General features: G+C 42.6%; 1 long non-coding RNA gene across 1 annotated transcript; it reads right to left on the reverse strand.

Moving 5' to 3' along the window:
- Nucleotides 1–940: 940 nt before the first annotated feature.
- Nucleotides 941–20,972, reverse strand: LOC109298274. Its single transcript, XR_002097575.1, has 5 exons — nucleotides 20,906–20,972; nucleotides 20,419–20,517; nucleotides 14,996–15,063; nucleotides 4,494–4,559; nucleotides 941–1,637 (listed from the first exon to the last, which is right to left on the reverse strand). It is a non-coding gene; the product is annotated as an uncharacterized LOC109298274 (long non-coding RNA).
- Between the last annotated feature and the right edge of the window lie 943 nt (nucleotides 20,973–21,915).

Genomic DNA, 21,915 nt, shown 5'->3' on the forward strand with positions numbered 1-21,915 from the left:
ACAACTTTAGCAGTTTCCCATCAGGGATCAATAGGAGCTGTGGGCACTCAGCACCCATGAAATTTAGCTCCCTGTTTATAAATTGTTAGGGGTCCTCTTCTCATAATGTTGTTGGATTTATATAGGCAGTGCTCATCAAGATCTGAAATACAGGAAGTTAAATAGAAATGGTGGATTAAATGGTGTTCTAGTACATGAATGATAACAATCTCTGAGTTTGACTCAGTCTGCAGGAACTACCTGTCCCAATAAACAACAGGGTTTGCAGCTTCTATAGTTTTTTGTACCTTCACCCAAGTACCTATTGTCTTCTACATTTTATACCAGTGTGATCTGTTCCCAGAGTGTCTTCACACTTTGCTTTGGCTGGGTAAAATCTGGATCAAAAGCAAAACTCACAACAGTGCAGAGGGACTGGATGAGGTACTCCATACTCCTGAAATCTATGCTACAGGGTCAAGCAGTGCCTGGAACCTAATGTGGGCCCCTGCAAATTCATCTGGGTTGAAGTGATCATGATATGGCCTATATACAGGACACTCTTGAACAGACTATGGGCATTTGTACACACCACGAGATTGACTGCAGTTTTCATGAACCCTCACAATTTGGCCTAAGTCTACTTAAAAGATGTTGTTTCAGGTCAAATCTGCCAAGTGCTTTTGAAAATCCCATCCCTGCATCTCCCAAATCATCTTCATTTATCCATTTCTGCACTTCTAATAAGAATCTTGGCCACTTCTACTTAAAAATAAAATGTATTCAAATATTTGAAAACAAAAATAGTGCTGGCATATATATTGGATTTGCTGATCTCTTTAATGAGCACACAATATTAAATTCCAAAGAAGCACAACCAGGGCATCATAGTTTTAGGGTTTTTTTATTATAGACTTTTTATCCACATGAATGATAAAGAAACTACAACAGAGTTAAATACCTTTTTTTTGATAACAGTGATTATATTCTTAATTACACTCAATATTAAATTGTAAAATATTTCCAGAAGAGTACAATCTTAATTCATACAGCAGGCAAAGAACCAGAGGAGAACAGGGGCCTGGAAGTGGGGAGGTGTTGGAATTTCCAGTCTGCTTTTAAAAAGCACTGTGTATGGCTAACGCTTTTTCCTTCCATCTATCTATCCATCCATCCAACCATCCATCCATCCATCCATCCATCCAAATGTGATTCTGGCCCTTCTGACAAGTCACACACTTCTTTCCATGAAACAATCACTATTCAAAAGCAAAAGATGAACTTGCAGACGATTTCAGCGTTTGAGGCGTTGAAAGGATCAGCACGGTCCCTTTCGCAGCATTTTCTCAGACTCTACCCAGTTCAGTCGTCCTTCTAAAAACACAAAGACTTAAACTTTGGTACCACCAAAAAGATCCAGGACAGGCATTTTTTGATTTTTGTTTTTTTACTAATAAATGGCTGCTACATTCTATTTTACATGGTTGTCCATGATGCTTTGAGGTCACTTGTCCTTGGGTTCAGAGAAACCTGATTTTTTTTGTTTGCTTGCTTTTTAAATTCCCAAGCCCTTCTGTTTTCTCAGTCTTTAAACAAGTCAGATTTCTGAGTGGTGGGTTGTACCTTATAAGAGAACTGCTGCAGAGGGTCGTGTGCTTCTGCTAGTTACAAAAAAAGAAGCAAATGTTACCATTAATAAATTCCAGCGCGTGATTTCTTTACTCAAATATTTATAAAACAGTGCTGCATTTATCCCTTTGATTTCATAGCTTTACATTCACATGTAACAGGTAAAAGAACGCTTATTCACCAAGGGTGTCATCTAGTGGTTAAACCGGGAAATTTGAACTAGGATGCCAGGGGCTGTCCTTGGCTCTGCCACTGAGGCTAGGGACAGATGTTGCATTTGTCCCTGGACAAGTTATGCTTGTTTGTCCCAGCACAGAAATAGCCCTGGATTGGAGTGTCCACACATCACCCGTCTAATCAGGGTTTAAAGAGCGGCTGAATACATTGCTGCTTTTCTGCCATTGATTCAATGATGCAATCCCAGGATAATCATCCAGATGTGCTGTGCAATGTCCATGGACAAACTGTTGTTACTTCTTATCCCAGGAACTTTATCCCATTGCACTTTGTCCCAGGATAAACAGGTTTATCCCAGGATAAATGTGATGTCTCTTTGTAGCCTGAGTCCCTATATGATTCTAGTCAGTTTATGACTTCCTGGGAGCATCCATATGTGCCCTTTGCGCATCTATATGTGCCCCTTAGCAAACACTTGATCTGAACCTTCAAGAGGCCTGCACAGTCTCAGCGGCGCACGGGTTGTTTTTGACCCTACTGCACAGTAGCAATGAGCTTGTTGCTACTGCGCAGTAGGGGCTGTGTCACGGTTAGTGCCTGATGATGCTGCTTTGCCATAGCGATGAGCTACTTTGCCATAGCTTGTCGCTATGGCGATGTAATGTCTCATGTAGACGTGCCCACTTTGTACCTCAGTTAACACCACGTATAAAAAGAATACAGATTATAAAGAGGACAGAGATAGACTTTTCCCTGGGTCTAGGGATGAAACTATGAACAATGGCGTCAAATTGCAGCAGAAGAAATTAAGGTTGGAGAACTGGAAGAACTTTCTGACTGCGAGGGTGGCCAAGTATTGGAACAGAGAAGTTGTGAAATCTCCATCCTTGGAAATTTTCATGAACAGGTTAGACAGAGTTGGTTGGGATGGTTTAGTCAGGGATTTTCCTGCCTTGAGATGGATTAAATGATTTTGTGGTTCTGTATGGTCTGAATACCAACTTGGCATACAGTTCAAACAGGTTACCAGGGCTGGATCAGATGACTTTGCGAGGTCCCTTCCAGCCCTACTTCCCTGTGATGCTATGATCCATGAGCAAGGCAGCTGACAAAAAGGAGCATATCACCAGGCAAACTATGTGGCAGCAGAGGTTTTGCTGAGGAACGGTGATTGCAGTATAGGTCTCAGTATACGTTACCATAGGAAGTCTAAGATTTGCTTTGAGAGCTTCTCTTTGATATTCACAGTAGAATAGGATAGCAAGGCTACTCAAGGACCATGTTCATTCAGACAAGTCAAGCCTTACTTGATTAGTCTGCAGTTGTTCAGAAATACAAAGATCCTCTGTCTCCCTCAGTGTATGTGTGTGAGCATGCACGCACGCACGCATTCGCACACATACACACAAACACATGTTTCCTCTGGAGGCAGCTCTGTTTAGCTTGGCACATTGAGAATCAGAAATTGCTTCCAGCAATATGGTTGCGATTCTCTGCTTGGCTGATTTAGCTTAGCATTTAAGTAACCACTAATCTTTCAAAAGCACTAGGGTCTACTTAGAGAAATCCCTGTTGTCTGCAGGGATGGTGTGTCACTGAAAACAAAAACAGCATGAGAAATGCATCAATCCTTCGTGCTCTCCGTGCATAAGGATGAGGCATCCCACCCGTTGGCAGAGTGGTTCCAACAGCTTCTTTTTTTGGGAATGTCTGGTTTTGAAAACCTGGTCCCAAGCAGGAAAGAATTAGGAGCCTAATGCCGTGGTCAGGCAAGCGATTTTATTTTAGATCAGCTCTTCATTGATTGAATTACCCTGATGCAGGTCCCAAGCCCCTTCTCTTTCAGGGATTTTTTGGTATTAAACTTATTAACCTGTTTGAATTGCATGCCAAGTTGGTGTTCGGACAGTCCAGGATCTGCCGAGGTATCAAGAGTCTATGGTTCACACACGCTAGTATACAAACCTGTGCAGAGGAAAATAAATGCAATGATTTCACTGACTTTGTAACTCTCTGCCTGTGCACTGATGTGGTACAGGGGCTGTGAGTAATTTGTCTGGCTTGTATCTGTTTATGCCTATGCTTGTTGCTTCTAAATATTTTTTGTGGTCATTAGTATTTTTATTTTCATAATTTTTGCTCCAGTCCAGGGCTGGGCCATAACAGCTCTAAGTCTGCTCTATGTGCTTTCTTCCTCCACACTCCTCACCCTCTCTCTTTTTTCCTTCACTAGTACAGAGAAGCTGGGGGTCACTAGCTAATGGAAATCAGCTCCCTGCTCTGCCTATTCCTTTAAAGACAAATACCCTAATAGTGTACCCATTTCCTTCTCCTCCCTTTCATTAGCTCAGCTAACGACTCTTCTCCAAATGTGTGTTAGTATCCCCCATAGAGAACAAAGCTTAATAACACCTTTGGGCAGCTGGAGAAATTAGTATAATGTGCATCTGATACCACAGCAGCTCATCTATAGGGTGCTTCCCTACCAAGGAAACCCCACAATCTGGGCCTGTGTTACATCCATAACTTGCTAGCAACTTTTAGGTACCATCAGGGTAGAGTCACAAACATATAAACCACAAGCACAGCTTTTAGATCAGTACTAGTAACATCCCTGCTGTGAAATACAGGGAATGCCCTAATACTTGCAATGCTATAAACAGAAATAGGCCAGCTGAACCATCTGTAGAGTACACTCATCAGCTCACCTTTTAGCTTTTGCTGAGGTGCGTGCCGAGCTTTTCTTTCCTGATCAAGCTTGCTGCATAGGGAATCTGTAATGACACAGAGCCAAAACCATTACAGTAAGCTGAGAGTTTGGTAACAGGGTCACTTTAATAGGCTGGGATCCTTGGAAGAGAGCTTATTTCACATGGCTACGTTATTTTAGGGTGAGATGCTTTGAACTAAAGCAAGAAGGCTTTTAAATTATGGGCAAGTGGTGGAGAAGGTAAAGTGGAAAGAAAATGAGAAGGTTGCAAGTCAAGATACCTTACCAGATCTTACATAGCAGTATGTGCACTACGTGGTTTGATTTTATTGTTACTGGTAGTCTAGGAACCAATACAGTAGCAAAAACAAGCTGCAGCAGAATAAAGCAGGACATTATTTCTGCCTGTACAAATAGAATAATCTGATTCTGCACACGTCTATACCAGCAGATGACCAAAGATGTCAAAAGTTACCCCAAGTTTCCACCCATGTGAGAGAGAGACCCTCTGTTGCAACTATAACTAATGAAAAATGGAGGAACACAGAAAACGATGCATTCGTGAGAGAACATGGTCATTGAGAATGACACACAGAATAGGCTTTTAGGAATGATATAAAGGACTGTCCTGTGCTAATGTTGAAATTTTAGAATACCATAAAACCGAATCCCCCAAACATTTCATCATAGGAAACCAAACTACTAGCTATCTAGTGTGTTTTAATCCTGACTTAAATGTTCAGAGCACCCTCACTGTGATTTCAAAATGTATTTGTTTGTGTTCCCAGCTGAAACTGCACACACTGGTAGATCAGTCAAGCTTAAAGAATGAAGTTGCACGGATAAACAGGTAACTACATTGGAAAATGCATTAGAAAGTTCAAACAACTCACTTTGCATGTACAACTGTGTCTGACACAGGAAGACAAGCAAGGGACATCACTTGCTTGTAGTTGGGTGAGATGTTACACAAACTTTCAGGCGCAAAGTGCCCTGAGTTTGTCCTCTCAACAAATATTGTGTAGGCTTCAATTATGCAATTATTTTTGAAAATCCATCCCTCTGTATTCTCTTTAAGCCATAGCATTTTAAAGCCCTGTTCTGGTGCGTTGCGCTGTATATTAAATAGTCTCACTGAGCTTGTGTAAGTCACTGTATCTCCAGGCGTAGACAGACAACATGTTTCCAACAGTGAAAACAAAGTAGTCAATAAATGATGAAAACCCCTACACTGAAGTAACTCAGCCCAGTCTGGTGCAGAAATATTCTACAAAAAATTAGACGTCAAGCTCCACAGGCGTAGCTTAAAATGGCTTAGATGTCACTGGCCTGCTTCCAGCCCAGGGTAGCCATTTGCTAAGACAACTAGGCTATTTCCTGTTTTGTGGTAGCAAGGTGTAGGACGAATCACCTGCTGTAGGCAGCTACCCCAGGAGAGCTGTATATCCGCCCATTCCTATTCCCAGTATAATTTGCATCAGTGTAAAAAAAAAAATCAGTGTAAATTACTGAGGATGTGTATGGTCTGTCCCTACTCACAGCGCTTACTCGTAGCATGGACAGTACCTGCAATCACATGTGGGATTAGAAGGAAAGTCCCACAATGGGACTAAACAATGGATCTTCTACAGTTCAGGGATTAACCCAGAGTCTCTCACTAAGGGTGGTCGGTCTGACCAAGAGTGACCCGACATTATGAGGCAGGCAGAAGCTGCACTGACTAAATGCAAAAAATGAATTAAACTGTAAAATCTGCTGGCTACAGGGTGAACCCACAGAAGGGATGGGAGGGGAATGCAGGTGTACAGCGGAGGGCCCTAAAACATTTGTGACTCTCAAAGCTTGAAATGGTCTAGGATCCAGCTGCTTAAATGACTACTGCTGCCCCCATCTCCCTTCACAGCAGCAGACAACTGATGGGGCGCCCTGCTACTCAATCCTTCAGCACCATCAAGAGCTCCCCAGCACAAAATCTGTCCCTTCCATCTAGACCGTGAATCTAGTGATCTTCAGGGTATGGCACAGGCTATTTGCTTAGGGTGGTAAACTCCCCCCTCTGCTAGCCCTGGGCTATAAGCATGTATTTCCCTGAATTACCCATTTGAGTAACTCATATTCTTTGCCAATAAAACTTACCAGGAGTTACCCAGGCAGATGGCAGGGTAGACTTGCCCCTTTCTAGACTACATCTGAGATGTATTGCATACACTTTGGTAAGCCAAGGGCTTCAGCAGATGCTTCCCAAACACTGGGCAAACACCAGCCCTAAAAGGAAGGGCTCCTTTCTCCCCAAACCCTGCAGGAATCTGGAAGACAGAGGCAGACACACGCACAAAAGCGTTGGCAGGTACCAGCAGCCTGGATGGCTGGTAATTAGGCAGTCAATCTCCCAAGGTCATACTGACCTAGGCAACACAATGAGGCTCATATTGTCACAAATTAGCTTCTCTTAGGCTATCCCTCTAATATAGTTGACAGCACAAGCTTCTCCTCCACATTTGGAGGTATCTATTTTTCCTTCAACAAACGTAGCTATAAGGCCAGAGAAGACAGTCCTATTTTGTTCCTAATGGAAGTTAAACTACACAGGGCAGTATAAAACCTTCTACCTCCCCTTTGGAAAAGTAGTTCAAGACTTCAGTGCAGCAGTAGAACGAGTAGTGTATCATATTCTGTGCTGACAAGAGGGCTCCCTTTTATGCATTTGTAATGATGACAAATGTAACACCCCGCACACCTGGGGTTGTGTGTGGTAGTGTGTTCTGGTTTGATGTTCCTGTGTATCTTGTTTGTGCTGTCTATTTTGCCTCCTCTAGGACTGAAAGAGAACCACCTCCTCTCCCCGCATTGTGTCCAGACCATTGTCTTAAAAGTCCCTCCAAGGGACCCATGGAACCAGTCTGGTGACTCTGGCCACTTCACCAGGAGTGCTGGCCACCTTTAAATTACTTGTCTGCATTAGCAGTGTTCAAAGGATGCTGATGCTGATTTGGACCCTGTGGTGATGTCAGGAAAGTTTATTTGAGGTTCAGGCCACCTGGGCTGGCTCTCTTTTTCCCTCTTGGGGATGCTGAAGCCTGAAAGCTGAATTGGGAGCCAGAAAGTCTGCTTCCCATGGCGGGGGAGGGGGGGGTCCCCCCTCTTCACTGGAGAAGAAGACTAAAGCTATGTGAAGGCAAAGTCCTGTTCTCTCCCTCTTCTTTCCTCTTTTGCTTTTTTCTGGTTTTTGAGTGGGATGATGCTGTTGCAGGGGGAAAGGGGGGAATCAATCCCTGCAGCAAACTAACGAAGTCTGGAGCCTGGCAATTTTGCTGGCATGCTCTGGGCCAGGGCTGAGAGCATGGCACGTTCTAGTTGCTGTTGCAACTTCTTTTGGGTTCATCATAGCTGTCTTTGAACCCCAGCTGTGTGTCTTGCTGGCAGTTTTGGCCTCATAGGCCTTGAGTGGGGTGGTACCATGAGTCCTAGTGCAGACTGCCCAGGAAACAGGGTCTTGGCAGTCACTGGCCCCCATGTTGGGGATTGTAGTGTCTCAGCATGGTGGTACAGCTGCCTAGTCCAGGGCAGCGAAATAGGTCTGGGCCATCTTTTGTCCCTTTTGCAGTTTATGCCCCAACCAAGCAGTGTGGTTGTGTGCTAGTTGCAGTTCAGGTCCAAGCCAAGATAGGCCTGGCCCCTCTTTTGTTGTTTCATAGCTGTCAGGTCTCAGTATAGCAGTGCAGCTGAGACTAAATCTCCAGGCTGCAGCCAAATAGGTCTGGCACTCTTTTGTTGTACGTTCAGGCCCTGGTGCAGGGCAGGTGTGAATCCCCCTTTTATTGCTTTACAGCTGTGGTGTCTCAGCACAGCTGTATTGCTGAGCCCCGCTGTATGTTCACTGCATGTCTGGGCCTGGCACATGTTGTTGCGTTTATAGCTCTATGTCCTGACCAAGCAGCGTGGTTGATGCTGGTTGCAGTTCAGGCTCCTTTGCTGTTTGGCTGGCTTTCCTGCCCCAGCAGAGCTGGGATTAGGACTAGAAACTTTGGGGGTGCGATATGCTAACAAGAGCTGCAGTTAACCCCTTAAAGCCACCATGTGGCAGTGGCGATCAGTGCTACAGCTTTGCAGGGAGCAAGGAGGGGCCCTTGCAAAGTTAAAGGATCTACACTCTCTAGCAGCTCCCTGCAGCATGGTGAACCCATGGAGAAGCTCAAAGGACTCTCCAGTGTGGGACCCACTCTCTATCCCATTGCTGAAGGGCAGGTATAGGGGTGCAGGCCCCCAGAGCTACCTGCTGGGGAGCCCCAAATCCCAGATTGCCTGGGTATGGGTAAAGCCTTCCCAAGAAGGTGCCACCTATAGACTTTGTTTTGTAGTTTGTAGTGTTATGAAATTATAGCTAGGGCTTACTTTTGCTTTTTCTTTATAATAAACTTGGATTTTGCATTTACACTGCTTGCGAGGGAAGGGTTGTTGGTTTTAGTGGATATCCTAGTGATTCATTTAGTGTTTCCCAGATAGCCTGGGTGGCGGCTTGAGCCAAGGTAAAATATATTTAGTACCCCAAAACTGAACCCAGCCCTTGTTGCTGCTGACAGGTGCTCAGCAGAAGGGTTACACAAAAAAGGTAGGAGGAGGAGCACGAAGGATCATCAAATGGGTGTGGAGATCCATGGTGTTCCTCACCACCCAGGTCAAAAGAGTATGCATGGATAATACCAGCAGCAGCAGCAGCAGCAGCGGAAGAAGATGGCAGGGTTTGGATGTCAGCACAGCGCTTTTCCAGTGAATCCCAAGGAGTTTCTATGCACAGACAGAGACTTTCATCTTTGTGCCCCAATTCTGCCTGTAACTCATGTAGTGGTCTCCACTGATTTAAAGGATCTACTAAATGGAGGAAAACCCATTTCCCCAATGCCTCTAATTTAAATAGTGATGTCTAAATCTATTTAGCCAAGTACTGTAGAGTTAGATGAGTAGATGCATAGCTTAGTCAGAATACTTGTTAGCCACCACAGCCAATCCAAACCACACCACAAGTCAACATGGAAAAAGGCACATTATTTAACATATATATCGCACGGTATTTCTATGGTTTAAACTCTCAAGGCACAGCCTCTATTTGTGCATCTGGTATTTCTGGACACAATGGGACATACAAACAATTGTAAGAATATACCTCTATTTTCAACTGCAGAAGGATTTGCGCCCAAACAAATCAATTCTCCAGTTCTTTCTACTTAGGGCTGTTATTCGTACCTATGCAAAGTGTATAAACACTCTTCTGTTCTGCCCAGGTAATAGCATGGGCCAGATCAATGTAACTGGCTGCGCAAGGTGCAAAGCACTGAGAACCAGGCCAACTGGCTATAAGCTATCTCAATTGTATGCTTCAATAACAGTGCACAAAAATCACATGTAAAAGAAATTCTGGACACAGACACAAGCAGAGACAGGTTTGAGGCCCTTCGGAAATCTGACCTTTGATATATGGGGCATCCATTTTAGTTAAATGAATGAGTGGAAATTGCCCTACCACAAAATGAAAGAGAACTTGTTGGCTTTACCTATTTAATATACATACACACTCAACAGGTGTAATTAATATTACACACACACACACACACACACACACACACACACACACACACACTTTTTCTAGGCTTTTTTCCAAACAATAATTCCAGAATGACATCAGTTCATTTTTAAATTGGAATTTACCAGGTTCCATCTCATTAACCTAAAGTACATCCAGGGACCCTGACAGGTACAAGCTTAATTTCTCTCAGTCAAAAGGTAAATGGATTGGAGGAAAATATCACTTGCTTATTCAACACAATCAGCTTTCTGTGTATTCAGAGTCCAAATTCGGAGCCCAGGTTCAGCCGCACAAGGCAGTGTTATTGCAAAGGTGCGAGTTGGAATCTATTTGAGCTCGTGCCTCAGTGCTGCTGACACATCTCAATGGTGAGGCCAAATTAAAGGACCAAGTGCCCTTGTTCACACTTGCATAACTCCACAGGAGACAGGATTTTAATGCGATAGGACTGCACAGTGTCTCCAAGTGTAGAATTTGCCTGTGCTACCATTAGTATTGTTAATAATGCAAAAGAAAAAGAGAACCAGCCTTAGGTCTCAGCCAGACCACTGCTCTCAGGTTGCCCATCCCTGTCCCATGTCTGAATGTCCCCAGTTCTTGGAGCCCACAGCTGTATAGTTTGATAATCAAATGACTGAAGCCAAAGCAGATGGGATTGAAATAAGATTCCACTTCCAGACAAAACTACTGAAACTTTGGAGTTTTCCAAGGGGAGAGGAATGCTCTCAAACCCGTATTCTCCCCATTTCACCTCCACAGGAGAAGCAAATGTATTGGAACATTTCCAATTAGCTGCTGCAGACTTAAAGGAGCCTGCGACTGATCAGCTCTTTTTAACAAGGCCGGCTGCAGCCCACGCAGGATCTACCCCCCGCCAGAATTGCGTTCTGCAGTCAGTTATGCCTATGAAAGTCAATACCCATTACAAGAGGTACAACCGGGTCAAGATTTGTCCTATAGGTTCTTTCATGATTAGAAGCTCTGCCCCTGCCAGGCAGGAAATCATAAACTAATCTTCACGAGTCTGCGGTGGCATTGACATAAAACGCATTGACTCAACGTTATTTTAACTAAAGCCTTAAATGAAGAACTTTCAACCTGTTCTGTCCTGGCTGCAGTAACCATGGCGAAACAGCAGAGGGCACTTCTAGACTGATCCATGGCTGGGCTTCAGGACACCTGTCACTCCCCAGCAAACTCCCTACTTCAAATGTGGATGCTGGCTTAGCAATTTGTCATGTGTTCTGCATTGCAGTTTCACAATGTCATTCAAGAACTGCAATAAAAAAGTGTGCTCAACCTTAGCTGCCTTTGAGTCAATAGTTAAAAATATTATTCCTATATTAACAATCACTGTTTATAGTATAACGCTGAGAGAAATATCTGTAAAGAAGGCAAGTCCAATTTTCATATGCTAACAAGTTTTTAAAAAACTATACTTTAGGTAAATTTTCTCAAACTTTACAGATTTTTGTCTGCCAGATGCTTTTTTTGCTTTTGCATTTGTACTTTGCAATGGTTTGCTAAAATTTGCACAATTGCTTAGTCAGCAATTAATGTTTCTGAGAAATCTGGATTTAGACTGAGTCAGGTTCTAAACGTCTGACCAGCCTACAGTGCGTGCATGCTATATTACAGGCGGTTGTGATGCAGAGATATGTTATCCACAATTCTGCCCGCTTAAATAAGCACGTGCATAGGATGTATTTAGATTACAGATCCTATATATATAGGATTGAAATAGCCATGTGCATAGGATGTATTTAGATTACAGATCCTATATATATAGGATATTACATTTAATATGAGTAACATACTTGTGCTCAACAAGTTTTCTATTAATATGCCATACCCTATATAGAGCATATATATACACTCATATTATATGTTACTCATATATTAACTGTAATATAGCAAACAAATTCTGCAATCAATCACACCAGTATAAATTTGGACTATCCCCTGAATAAAGTTAGCAAACGACTCCAGTTAGTTATTAGTGCAAAAGAAATCAGGATTTGACTTGTGTTTGTTCTAATATGCAATATATATTTTTCTTTTATAATCTCCTCTTCATATATTAACATAAAAAGGGAAACTCAGTAACTACCCTATGAGATGCTATAATTAGATGAAAAAAGAATATTCAAAAAAGAATTGTGAACATAACCCCAATATATATATATAATTGGGGTTATGTTCACAATTATTTTATGTGTGTATATATATATATATACACATAAAATACATACATATTTTTTATATATATATATAAAGCCAATGGGCCATAGTCATCCTTAGTATAACTGCACTGAAGATAAGGAATTATCATGTTATAAATATATTCGGCCAAGGAAGCATAATAGCAAACATAACCGTTCTATGTAAAACACTGGAGTTGCTATGGGAACAGTAACATCCCAAGTTCTGACTTTGTGTTTAAATTTCAACCAAAACATTTAAGAAGTTCTTTGCACTGAATTTAAATATGTTCAGTAGCACTTGGCTGTAATATGTGTGGCTAATACTTTAAGAGGTACTATTTTTCTGTCCTTAGTTGTATTTGTGAAGCCTCACTGATGCCAGTAGAACTACTCAGATTAAGCCAGCTTGGGCCCGAGATACCTTATCTTCTTGAGGTTATGACAAAACTTCCATTAAAAATAATAAAATGTAAGGGGGTCACAGAAAAGAGAGAGCTGACACAGCTGCTGCTGCTGCAGTTCTTTGAAACAAAGGTTGAAGCTGGTCATTGTAAAAACATTTGTATAATATTGTTTAATGATTTGATTACCCTGATCCAGTGGTTTTCACACTTCCTAAAGTCACAGAACGCTTTTGTACCACGGACCCCGTACCCTTTTCCAAGAGACTGAAGTGGAGCCCCACAATGCGACTCCCAACCCGCTCTGCCATCACCCGTCTCTTGGCAGAACCCCAGTGACATATCCCACAACCCCACAGAGCACAGTTTGAAAACCACTGCCCTGATCTTTTGATCTTAATGAGGACCCTGTGAACTTTTCCTAGTATTTTTCTAACATGCATCCCAAAGTGAAAACAAGGAGATGCTGTCTCTGCCTGAAGAAGGGTGTTCATACCTGGAAGCTTGTAAAGAATTTTTCCAACTATTTCAGTTGGTCTCATAAAAGATATCGGATTTACCCAAAGAACCCTGTCTGCCAAAGTGAAGACAATGTATTTTTATTCTTGTTCATAAGGGTGGTTATAAAGAGGATGGTGATAGTCTGTTCACTATGACCATAGGTGACAAGACGAAAAGTAGCCGTTTTAAATTGCAACAAGAGAAATTTAGACAGGATAGTAGAAAGAGCTTTCTAATGCTGAGGATGGTTAAGTACTGGAACAGATTACCTAGCAAGGCTGTAAAATATTAAGAGCAGTTTATGCAAACACTTGACTCCTGAGTTGTCTTCCAGCCCTCTTTTTCTATAAAAAAGCAACTCCCTGAACCCTGCGATCTTTTCCTGTTCCCAGTAAATAAGAGAAACTATCCCTAGAATGGAGATCTGGGAGATTTGGTTTAAAATATTAGCTCAGATCTGCAGCCTGATGCATTAGAGAGGAAATCCATTCATTCTCTGGTTAGGAGAGGGTGAAACCATATCCGTGCAGTGAACACAATATGTCATAGCATTCAGGCTGTATGGGCTCCAGTCCTGCAAAACTCTTACCCACACTCTTAGATTTTACTCACAGAAGAAAGCCTGGTGAAGTGGATGAGGCTAATTAGATGCTGACAGTTAAAAGCCCTTATCTAAGCATTTGCCTGGCTGGAGACATGATCCTTCTGCTACTAAACCACTCACGACACTGGACATGCATTCTTCATAGAATCATAGGAAATGAGGGTTGGAAAGGACCACAGGTGGTCACATCTAGTCCAACCCCCTGCTCAAGGCAGGACCAGCCCCAACTAGATCATCCCAGCCAAGGCTTTGTCCAACTGGGTCTTCAGAACCTCCAAGGATGGAGATTGCACCACCTCTCCGGGTAACCTGTTCCAATGCTTTAGTACCACCCTGGTGAGAAAGTTTTTCCTCATATCTAACCTAAACTTCCCTTCCTGCAACTTGAGACCGTTGCTCCTGTCTAACATTAGATGTTGACACCTGGCTGAGGTCATCTGACCCCGGTGCTCTTTCCTGCCCAAGGCAGGGCGTTGCACTCCATGATCTACTGAGGTACTTTCCAACCCTAAAGATCTATGAAATCTATTAAATGGAAGAAGCCGCATGGCCTCAAGAGCATGAGGAAGTAGAACCCGCTGTATGTACAATCACCTGTGTGTGTGTGTGCATGTGTGCGCGCGCACGCATGCAAAGTCCTTTTTCATGTTACATGTACACATGAGAAATGTAGCGTCTGTAGGTACAAATATTTGCTGTGCTTTGTAAATCTGAACCTTTTTGTTGTGTAAATCAACTTTTTTTCAGAACGACTATGCAGAGAGCCACTAAAGGGTGTAAACACCTATTAGATCTGGGCTATGCAGTGACCTTTTGGTAAAGGTGTGAATTTCATCCGTTAGGCACTAATGCTGGGGGATGCATCTTTAGCAAACTGCGGAAGATATTTAACTCTTTAATGGTCACTGGACAGGCAAGCTTGCCTGCCTCTCATCGGAGGTGTACATCTCTTCGTGGAGTCAACACATGGAAAGTACTTCCATTTAATAGAAACGTGAAGACACATCTGATTACTGTATGCAAGTAAATCTCCTGGTAATTAGACTTTAAACCAGCTGAGAAAACTGCACTCTCAAATCTTGCTATGTACAGGCTCAGTAATTGTACACCTGCACAGCTTCAGAAACAAAAGTGGAAAAATTTATCAATGGAGAGAAGTAGAATAAAAGGATAGTTCTTTACTGGTTTTAGTGGAGGAGAACAACTTACAATTTGTAACTGTTGTACCATTTCTTCTCTGTACGCCAGCTCCCGTTTCATCTGATCTTGAAAATTATCTGTGCGGATTGAAGGGAAAAATACAGGTGCATTAATTAAGATATCAACCTGCACAACCGAAGTTAGTAGTAAAAGTGCCACTAAAGAGTTTGAGGAACACTGTAATAATTTATTCGCAACACTCTCTCCCACCGAGGGTCCTCTTGCTGAAAGCTGCCTGTCTGGGATTGAACACTGTGGACCACAGAAAAAAAAGTTTAGGATAGATCAGGTGCAGGTATTTTATACACGATTGGGTTTTCAAATTTAGGCAGCTACATTTGGAAGTCAAACATTTATCAGACATCCTGTGTGGTTCTCTCAGTGGGCCAGAGACTGTAGTTGTTGTTCAGGCAAAACTTCATTGGACCAGAGTGAGAAGAACAAAATCTCTATGGGCACGTCTACATGTGTGCTTTAATGCGCATTAGCCTATTGTAATATGCATTAAAGCGTCACTAAAAACCTGTGCTTTGTAGCTAATGTGCACAAAAATAGGCTAATGCGCATTGTGTCACTTAAAAACTATGCTCTTTAGTTAATGCACATTAAGACAGACTAACGCACATTTTCCTAGTCCCTCACAATGGAGGTACTAGATTTAATGTGCCTTAACTAAAGCGTGTTAATGAACATGTAGACGCGCCCTATAGGAGCAAAAAATTGGCTCTTATTTATACCAGTGTATGCCCACTGACTGAACTGAAAACACACGTAGGTGCCTTACAGAAATACTGCCATCTTGGCTCTAGTCACTAGGCTATAATGTGAAAAAGTTACATCACCACTAGTTTCCAATGAAAGCGATTGTGAGCACTGCACTCAATGCTGTCAGCACGTGCTGGCCGTGTGCCCGGCAAACCTGCCTACTCAGACTTCTCAGGGGATTTTGGTGGAGTGCTGCCGACCCAGTAAATCCCAGATGACCTTAAGCAGGGCTTGAGCACCTAAGTTTTAGTCTCAGCCAAGACGGCAGCTCTTCTCATCATGCTGAGAGTTAGGTGTCTAAGTACGTTTTCATCAAAACTTAAGTGCCTGTGGCCTGTCAAGTACATAAGCAATAGTTAGGGACTTTGTGGATCGCCCACTTGGACTTGGGCACTTGGGTTGTTTATACATATGCTCTGGGAGGTGTGGGGGGAGCTTTAATTAAAGTGGCTCTAACAACTGCTCTAATTAAAGTGCCCACAGCGTCACATGTATCAGCATCCCTGCACTGAAAAATGGCAGCGGAAGCACTTTAACTAAAACTTGTCAAACGAGCTTTAGTTAAAGTGCCCCCGCCATCATTTTTCAACGTGGGGAATTTTTCAGAGTGTGGTAATTACCGTGCTCCAGCAGACTCGATTAACTGAATCTGCTCTGACGTGTTGTAATTACAGCACATTGGAGCAGCCTCACTGCATGTGTATAGGTGTCCTTAAACTCTGTCTCAAATACACCTTCAGACCAGGCTCTTAGTCTTTTTGTGTCTTATCTGACCACCTCTCTTGGACTGTTCTGTCTCACAGGGTGTTTGCTCAGATACTACAACAATGAAGATCATGTCAGTGTCTAAAATGCATGGACAGATGACAGTCTATGAACATCTGATGAGGAGGAACAGCAAGGGGGCAGAGGAACTACAAAATGACTTGAGGAAGTATATAGATGAGTGATAATATGACATTTAAAATTAAACTTAGGAGAATTTGATCTGAACATCAGAAAAAATGCCCCGAGAGTGAAGTTTGTTGCAATGTGGAGCAGTCTCTCCTAGGGAAGTAACTAGAACTCCATTACACCAAGTCACTGGGAATTGAACCAGATGAGACCAAAGGCCTGGGGGATACACTGTAAAAAACAATCCCGCACTACCACAGAAAATGGATGAGATGACCACATAGTTGTGCTTCAACTCTAATTTCTCCGATTTTAAGTTGGCATTTGCAAAATTCTAATCTGTTCCAGCAAGAAAGAGCAGCAAACAAACATGAGACACTTTTGCAATTCCTGCAAAGATGTCTCTCTTGTTTCTGATATGCTTACAAAGAGGGAGCAAAATACTATTATCGAGTGGACATGCATTTCCTGTGGATAGGTTCCTCACACAGGCTGACATTATGTCTGGAGGCCATGGGTGCTACAGCAATACACAGATAATAAAACAGTGCAAGGAATAGAGACTCAGGACTATTATAATCATCTTCATCATCATCATTATTGTTGCTGTTGTTGTTATTCACCATCCTGAGCCAAAACATCAGGCGGTATGGCCCCAAAGAAGCAATCATCATCGCGCCGTTAAAAGAGCTTGCAAATACGGACAGTTCTTGTTAAACATTTTTCATTTATAGCAGCTGAGTATGTGATCCAAAAGACGTTTTAAAAAAGGGAGAAACACAGGACATTGTGGGACTGCTGCATGTAGCAGCAGCTAGGCTACTCATTTAGTGTTCACAATGTGCTCAGTGCTGTGTAGACATGCAGGACACGGGTCTTGCCCTGAGGGCCTGACAGACTAAGCTCTGGGAGCTAACTCTAGCAGGTTTGCTAGCAGCATTTCCTAGAGGCAGGTTTGCATTGCAGGGACAAGTGTTGGTTTACTGCTAAGGAGGGAGGTGAATCCTTTCCTCTGTTTTTAATCCCTCTGATTGTGGAGGTGCTGAGCAATCCGGTTGGAAACAAGGGCTCCTACTTATTCACAGGTGATGGACAGAAGAGGCAGCACCAACACTGCAAGGAGAAGGGCAAGACAGCCCAGAACTACTCCAACAGTGCCTCCACCCTGGCCAGGCCTGGGGAGGTCAGCTTCCAAGACCCGTTCTATCTTTGGTTGAATTTCTCCAGGTCACGCCATGAGTCAGGACGGTTTTCTACCTCCAGCCTCTTTCTTTCAGGCTGCCTCAATGTCATCCATCCAGTTTAATAGACGAATTCAATCTATTTTCCTTGTATAACTCATTTTTGGTACCTTCGACTCCAAGCCATTTTAACTTCTTTTTAAGAAGATCCTGGGATATTTATCTTTCTGGCCCTTAATGGGACAACTCCATTACAAGATCTCAACAAGGAGTGAAGCCCAGACTTGCAGGTTTCTGGACGCTGACTTAAAGAAGCAGCTCCTTCTGCGGATAGCAGTGCTTTTTTCTCTTGGCGGAAGAGGGACGACATTTAGCCTGTGTTCCACCTGTTTGGTTTATAAACGCTCGGTTTCTCATCCTGGCTATATATGGTATAGTTTTTTGGTAAATCTAAATCTGCAAATGGGTTTTACGGTCAGCTGCATTTGTTGTTTATCGCACACTAGTTGTTTTTCTATTTTAACCTAGAGTAAAATTGACCACTACTTTGTGGTACATTAAAACCACCTATTTTTCAAGCTGATGTATGTGTTTGCCACTTCCTTGGTCAGCAGCACGCATTCTTTTCTTTCATTTGAATTGGATTTCATGTGGTTTAATTGCAGTGTTTATTTACATGGCAATGATGGGGCATTAATTTTACTTTAGAACAAAACGATAAATGAGTGACCCAAATGGCAAGACTCCAAGATGCCCTTTTTATGATACCGTGCATATCATTTGTGTAGCTCCCAACATTTATTTTATGATGACCTGGCTCCTAAACCCAAGCAGTCACTGAATTTATACTGAATATTGGGTTACTCTTCTCTCATAAATATTCCACATAACCTTGGGCTTTTATTTTCCCCTTCATTTATGATGTCCAAATGTATTTGTAGTTGGCCTATAGATGGAATTGTACTTGAAGATCTGCCTTGGCTTTTCTTAGCTTTCTCAAATTCTTCCTGTCTTTAAGGGGGAAAGCTACAATTGATCTTTATGAGCATGAATATACTGTTTGGGCTTCTTCCCCCTCACTTCAATTAAGGTACAAAGTGCCACAACATTTTTTTCTCCTTTATTTAACCTCGGGAGTAGCACGTAAAACAAGTCTTGCCCTTGCTGGAATGACACCGAACTGCTGAAGTTTGAAGGTCTGAATCGTGGGCACCAAAAAGCAGTTTGCCCAAGGGGCTGTCAGTGCTTTCCATCAGGTAAGAGGTAACAGAAGGCCGACGTGTTTTAAACAGTCTGACAACTGGATGGGGAAAGGTTTCTGGTTTTAGCTTCCAGCCTGTTGTGCAGTCAAAAGCCCAATGATTCTCTCTCTATACAGACCAAGGGCAAAAGGAGACTACAGATGACCTGGTATCAAATTAAAAAAAAAACCCCAAACAGAAACAGCCTTTTAAAAACAGCAAAATCCCAACCCAGCTTGAAGGCCACCTCCTGACATCATGAAGGAGCAGGTAAGGGTATGAGTCATTCTGTTTTTTTTTTCCTGTAGAGGCCACACTGCATCCCGGACCTGTCATTCCTCAGAGACGCACATGGCCACGGCCGGCTGCCTGCTCAGAGAGCCGCCCGACCATAATGTCTCTGCCACACAATAGGCTGCACGTGGGAGGAGCAGCGCTGCGGTGTTGAGCACTGCATTGTGCAGCACTGTCAGCAGCAGCTTGGTCCTTCTAGCTTTATTGAATCACATGCATGACAAATCCACCGGCCACATTGTATCTCTGGCATCATCCCTGGCCAGGTTGCTCCTTGCAAGTGTTTTCCAACGCTGGTTTGAAAGGCAGTGAGTGTGTCACCACGCCCTGCAGGAGGCCATTCCACATGCTAACAGTCTCATCGAGTTCCTCACCATCTTTCATTGACATGGCATATTCCATCATTTCTTCCTGGCCCAAGGTATCATCAACAGTCAAAGAACAGAGTCCACCTCCCCAGGGAAAGTGCAGACATGACCATAGCGCTCCTATACGTATAGTAGACCGGCCCCTGCCAGTATCATTTAGAGTGACCTTCAGGTTGTTCCAAGTCAAACTGGCTGCAAAGGTTTCCAAAGGACTGACACCAAAGCTGGGCAAAGAAGGAACCCTTAATCACATCTCCCAAAACCTTCTCAGCCTGAGTATCTATGGCATAAATCCACCTACAATGATGTGTGGTTGCTTATGCTGACTTTTGGATCACAATACACTGGTGGGACAGGCTGGAGCCCAGTGCTCACATCCTAACCGTGGATGCCCTGTGTTTTCAACAGGTAGGGAGAGAGTTGCAAACGGTGTTTGAGACTGTCTTTTTAAATACTATATAATAGTAATACTATATAAAATCCAGAGTCAAGTGTACACCTCAATGTCCTGCCTCTGCAGGCCCTGAAAGCAAATGGTAGAAATCTCAGTGATTTCTTCAGAATGGCCAAGCCCAGCGCTCCAGGATCACAAACACTCATAAACGTGATTCACCCATCATGTTATAAGCTCACAATAAAAGACAGTGACATTTTGCAAGCAACAATGAAAATACAGAAACATGTCTTACTGAATACTGGGAAAGAAGCGTTTCCTTTCAACACCTGGAATTCCTGTTCTAATCTCCTCCGTAAGTCTATTTGCTCAAACAAAACCTTCTGGAGTTCTTCTAATAAAGAGAAAAGAAGAGCAGTTCTGCTAAACTGTATAAATAATTCTTGAGAGAACTATTATATGGGGCAATTCATTACTATAAGACAAAATATTTTAGCAGTTAAAAAAAAAAAGTGTTGCATAGACCTAGAATAGATTTTATGCAGAAATCCATGAATATAAATCAATGTAATATATTATTTTAAAGTATTATATTACAGTGTCATGTATTGATTGATATATATGCATTAATCTCAATTATATCCACCCAAAGGTCCATATATTATTCATATGTTACTTGTCAAGCTTAAAATATGGTGCAGAACAAAAATGCCCCCTATTATCCTTATATTCTATTAAAACAAAGAGCAGGTTTATACGATCAAAGCTATTTTTTTTTTTACCTTTCCCCATGTTTTCTACATCCTTCTTCAGTGAATGAGGTGAATTGGTTTCTTGCGTGTGTTCGCCTTAATGAAGAAAGGAAAAACAAGTTGTTGATTTGCAAAAGTTGCATTTTATCGGATGTTGCTTTTACTCTGCATCTTCTCTGATGGTCTGGAAAAAAGGTTTCACCACAACATTTAGAGCTCACTCTTTGTAATCTTTAAGCAGGACAAGCTCCCACTGAAGTCCAGGGGAGTTTTCCTTGTACAAAGATAGTACAATTTGGCCCACAGCATCATCACTAGATTTCTGAAGCTGTATGGCAGAAAGGTCCTTGGACCTTAAGTATCATCTTGCTTTCTGCACAGATGTTCTAGGCTTCAAAAATGCTCTCCAGGACACTTCATTGCATAGAGAAACTTTTTAAATAAGTAAAATGTATTGCTGTGTTGTCCAGTATACTGTAGTTCCTAATGTAGCAGTACATGCTGCTTTGAATACGTTTTCTGAAGAGCCTGAGTGAGCTCTTTGGGGGTTGACGTATGGTATCTCTACTCTCCCTTACCCAGAGGTGGGGTATGGTGGTTATGCAGGGCACGGGACTACTGTTCCTGATTTACAGGCATATTCCTCTCTCTTGCCCTGCACCCCAAAAGCTATGTCTAACAACTGATGTTTTTTCCTCCAATACATATCAAAGACACAATTTTTCCTCTCTTAACACCTTAAAAACCACCTAATTGATCTAGGGCCCATGCAGGAGGTGGTTACTAAAATTACTTCCCATTTTTGAATTGGAGCCCAGGCCACTTTGCATAGCTACATTGGTCTCCACGGTTGTCCACGCCACCATATTTACAAGTGTTGTCCTCTTCTTCAAGGCCCTGCAAAATTCTCATCCTTTCGCAACTAAACATCTTCAACTTTAGTTCATCAGCCTTGCTCTGCCTCTGTCCTTCCCCTCCTAAATATCTCCCTGCCTCCTTCCATTGCATGGAGCTGGAACAGAGTGCCCTTTGAGCTGCAG

Source organism: Gavialis gangeticus, unplaced genomic scaffold, assembly GCF_001723915.1.
Source record: "Gavialis gangeticus isolate Ggan-Ray unplaced genomic scaffold, GavGan_comp1, whole genome shotgun sequence".
NCBI lineage: Eukaryota > Metazoa > Chordata > Crocodylia > Gavialidae > Gavialis > Gavialis gangeticus.